The sequence below is a fragment of the Penaeus vannamei genome, chromosome 22 (assembly GCF_042767895.1).
Source record: "Penaeus vannamei isolate JL-2024 chromosome 22, ASM4276789v1, whole genome shotgun sequence".
Lineage (NCBI taxonomy): Eukaryota > Metazoa > Arthropoda > Malacostraca > Decapoda > Penaeidae > Penaeus > Penaeus vannamei.
In genome coordinates this window covers 26,929,727-26,934,554 of record NC_091570.1, presented here as the reverse complement: position 1 = coordinate 26,934,554, position 4,828 = coordinate 26,929,727, and the positions used below count along the sequence as shown (strand labels likewise).

The 4,828-nt window shown below is 40.5% G+C and overlaps 1 pseudogene; it reads right to left on the bottom strand.

Moving 5' to 3' along the window:
- Positions 1–297: 297 nt before the first annotated feature.
- Positions 298–2,708, bottom strand: LOC138865746 (unconventional myosin-Id-like; annotated as a pseudogene).
- Between the last annotated feature and the right edge of the window lie 2,120 nt (positions 2,709–4,828).

The window sequence follows — 4,828 nt, the reverse complement described above, 5'->3', positions numbered from 1 at the left end:
TCCGTTGCTGTTCCTGTCAGCATTGTGGTAGCCACTGCCGCCCTTGATGTGTCCACTGCCATAGCCATGATCATTGCCATTACCATAACCACTGGCTCCTGGCGGGGGCCTTAATGGGGGGGGGGGGGGGCTGGGAGCCTGGCGGTGAAGGCTGGTCTGGGGAGGTGGAGGAATGGTCACGAGTAGATGAGCTCACCTCGCTTTGTGCCCTTCCTGCATTGCAACAAAAGAAAAAGGGTTGATATTACCTTCAGCAAAATTACGCTACAAAAGATTCTGTGTACTATTCAAAGATACTTAAGAGATTAAAACTACAACAGAGAGCCAAGACTTATATGAGGTGCATCTGCAGATAAAAAGAGATACCAAAATCATACCAAAAGGTCATGTTGAGATAAAATACTCGAAGACCGTGATAAAATACTCTAATCACCAGAACGAACATACTATGAAAAGAAGTAAACATTTTGGAACAATCAGTTGCAGTGCCATTCCCGGCTTCCCACAAAGTTAACATGTTTGGGGTCTATTGCTCATAGGGGTGTATTTCCACGCGTTCAAGAGTATAAAACAGCCCTCAATTTATGATCACAACCCACATTGACAGTCCTCTTAAAAAGAATGATCCGAGTAGTACTTTGTGCTGTAACTTCTAATATATATTACTTGGTTGGTTCCTAAATCCGTGACAGCCAAATCTTGCACCCTTTTTAACCAAACTTCATTAATTGTAACTATGTGTGTACCTTGAATCTAAGCACCATATAGGTATTGTAAAATTCTTAAAGGTAACTGTGTACCTACAAACATTATGACTTTTTTTTATGGCTTCCCTTCTCTTGTTATGGCTTTTATTATCTAGCCACATGGTCTTACGGTGAAAAAAGCTGAAGTATTATATAATATAATCATTTACCTAAATGCTGGGAAAGTTCCCACATTCGTTTCCTTCCAAGCTGCAGCAATTAGCCTTCCATATGGCTCATAAAAAAAATCCAAGGATGAGTCCAGCTTAGGCGACTACGAATGAACATCACTCGGTCATCAACACTAAAACACTGCAAGTTCCCTATTAGAATAACCGATCAAAATAAAATGAGCACCTGCAAGAATGACTGATCAACTTGAGGATTTCTTTTTTCAAAAATGATTGATCAGCAACACTCGCAAACCTTAGTCTACCTAGGCCCTTAGGTAACGGGACTGCACGGCATGACATGGAAAATGCAATGAAAGGACTATGACAGCAACTCACAGCTGGCAATGCCGGAGGAGGAGTCCTGTGAGCTCTCCCACCCTGTTGGCATTTGACTGGGACATCAGGGAAACCACAAAATCGTTGCTTCCTCGCAAGGGAATGATCACCAGCTGGTCCTGTCCTGGGCTCACACTGATCCCACTCACCTATTTTGTGGAAATTGTTCATGTTGTTAATGTCAACTAATGAAGTTATGAGGGAATGGACAGCTGGTGAAATTCCTAATCCGGAGCATGAGTAATTTTATCTAAAAATAGCCAAGGAAAATATAACAATATCTAAATTAACAACTGCATAGAGGTAGAGGGAAGTGGAAGGAAAGAGGAGGGGAGGGGAAGGGAGAAGACAGAAACAGTGCGAGAGTGGGAGTGAGACTGACAAGGAAAACGGGAATGGGAATAAGAAAAAAAGAAAGAAAATGAGAATACACACTCATGCGCACATAAAAAGGAAAAGAAAATGAAAATAAGAAAAATAAAACATCAGAGAAAGAAAGGAAAAAATGAGATAATAATAATAATAATATAACAAAAAAACAACAAATAAAAATAACAGTAATAGTAATGATAATAATAATAATAATGGTAATAAAAATAACAAAAGCAATAACAATGACAACAAAATCATAAGAAATAAATAATGACATCAATAGCACCAATTATAACTTTTACTATTACAATAATAAATAAAAACAGTAATAACAGCAACAGGAGGCCAATCCCACAACAGCCCTCCACCCTACCAGGCGCAGGAGGGCGCTGACGATCCTCCAGACAGCATCGGTCTGCTCTGGCGTGAACCCCAGGGCCTTGAGAGCTGCATGGCGTACCTTAGAGTCCACCCTGTCTGCACTGGAGTCCCCTCTGGGCGACCCCCCTGGTGGATGCAGTGGAAGGCCTTCACGTCACGCTTCTGCTTCAGTTTGGAGAGGTCGGAGTCCATCGCACCGAACAGGACCTAAGGGAAAATGGAAGTGCCATGATAAAGGGTAAGTGAGACAAGGAAGAGGATGGTCATGGCGGTTTGCAGGGGAGAAAGGGAAATAGATAACAGGCAAACTAGGATCATCACTACCACTAGCACTACCATAAGCACAAAGATACTACTTGAATTAAAAAGATGTCTCAATTCAATATGAAATCCCAAAATGAACTGATTTACACGCCCCCCCCCCCCAAAAAAAAAAGGTTCCATACCTGATAGAACAAGTGGAAGTTTCTTTCTCCTGGCTGCTGGAGGACGACACGGGACCTCTCCAGCAGGTAACTCTGTACGTGGCCACCAATGGGGTCATCCTTGAAGTCAAAGTTGATATCCATGTACTTGCCAAAGTGGGAAGAGTTGTCACTGCGGTTGGTCTCGGCATTGCCAAAGGCCTCCAAGATGGCACTGGACTGCAGCAGCGCCTTCTTCATTCTTTGGGGAGGACGGACCACGGGTAAGGCAAGGGAAGAAGACAATGGGATTATTATTATCATTATTATTATTATATTAAGCTGTATAATGAGCCACACTGAAAAAATCGAGATTTATACCACCAAAGGTGTTACTGCAGGTCAAGATACAGCTAAGAAAGAATGAAAAAAGAAAGTCAGCTAATTACGTAAGAAAAACATGTTAGCTGACGTTTTAAATTCATCAAGAGTCGAAGTTATAATCTCTGAAGGCAATCTATTCCAAAGTCTACAAATAGCAGTAAAAAAGCATCTAGAAAACTGACTTGTAGACGATCGATTTACATCAAATGTCTTTGAATTGAGGGTCATAGAACTTCTTGTAATTCTTGCAGATTGATAAAAATCAGCTAAAAAACTTATAGAGGGGATGTGAATTAACAGTTACAATCTTGTATAAATCTGAAAAAGCCCCAATAATTCTACAATGTCCGATGTCCAAATTTAAGTTAGACAGGAGAAATGTAACGGAATTAAAAGAACGATCAAGTAGTCTTAAGTGTGAGTCTGCAGCAGATAACCACACAGAAGAACAATACTCAAAATGAGGCAGAATAAAAGAAAATGAGCACCTACGTGTAATGTTGTCATCTTCATAGATTTTCTTGCACTTGCGAATGATGCCTAACTTTGATGAAATTGCCCGGGCCATGTTCCTAATATGCAATTCAAATGTAAGCTTTGAATCAAAGGTTACACCTAAGAGCTTCAAGTTATTCACCGAAGTGATTAAGACTCCATTAATCAGCAGACTTGGATGCTGAGGCAACTGCGTTCGAGACCGACTCACAATCATTTCTTTAGACTTATTAGGATTTAATTTCATGCCCCACCGAGAGCACCACGATTGAATCATCATCAGGTCTACAGTGAGACTGTCAGCTACTATTTGCCTCGTTGCCGGAGAAGGAATATCAGCATAGAGAAAAGTATCATCAGCATATGCCAACATTTTATTAGTAATGCCAGACCACATATCGCTTGTATATAAGATAAAGAGCAAAGGGCCAAGAACATTACCCTGAGGAACCCCAGAAGATACATGAGAATACGAGCTAAAACTACCATCAACATGAACACGCCTACCAGTTAAAAATTCAGTTAAAATACTTAAAGCATTACCACCTACACCAAAAGACTGTAACTTGAATATCAAACCCTTGTGATTAACAGTGTCAAAAGCTGCACTAAAATCCAGCGAGATAAGTCTTGACTCATGACCCTAAAGCAGACTGCATTTCATGCACCAACATAAGCAATGCATCATTGCAGCCGAGTCCCTTTCTAAATCCAAACTGAGTCTCTGGAAGAAACGGTCTCAAATGTACAGAAAGACGTTTGATCAGCAAACGTTCAAAAACCTTGGATAGAATTGGTGTAATTGAAATGGGCCTATATTCAGTAGGCGAAGACTGTAGTGGGCCCTTGGGAATAGGGGTAACATTACCAAAGCGCCTGCACTCTGGAAATGACCCTTTACGAACTAAAATGCGTAAGATTACGGCTAATTTAGGAGCTAATTGGCCATTTAGTCTTTTTAAAATCAAAGGAAACAAGCCATTAGGGTCTACTCCACCATATTCATCGAGTTCAGATAACAGATACTTGATTTCAGAGGACCTGAAAGCAAATGAATTAAAGCATGGCAATGGGTGAAATGAAGGAGGAAGTTCAATATCTTCTAAACTTTGTTTTGAAATATAACAATCTGCTAACAAGGTAGCTTTCTCAAACGGACTATACGTAACACTACCATCAGGTTTCATTAAAGGAGGAATGGAAGACTCAAGACCAAACAGAGATGTTTTTAGTGTTGACCACCATTTATGCGGCTGTGAGGCTTGTGAGAGAACTTTCAAGTGAGCATTGTATTCAGATTTAGCCTCCTTATAAATATTAGTTGCTGTATTTCGCATGGCAACATAATTCTCCTAACAAAGACGAGTACGGTTAGCAGACCAGAGATTGTAGGCAGCATGTTTGTCCCTATAAGCCTGGTGACACCGTCCATTAAACCATGCTTTATCATGTGAACGAGATTTCAGAGTTTTGCTGGGTACAAACTTCGTTATGATGTCCAACAATAACAAATTAAAAGCTTTAACAGGACAAGGAG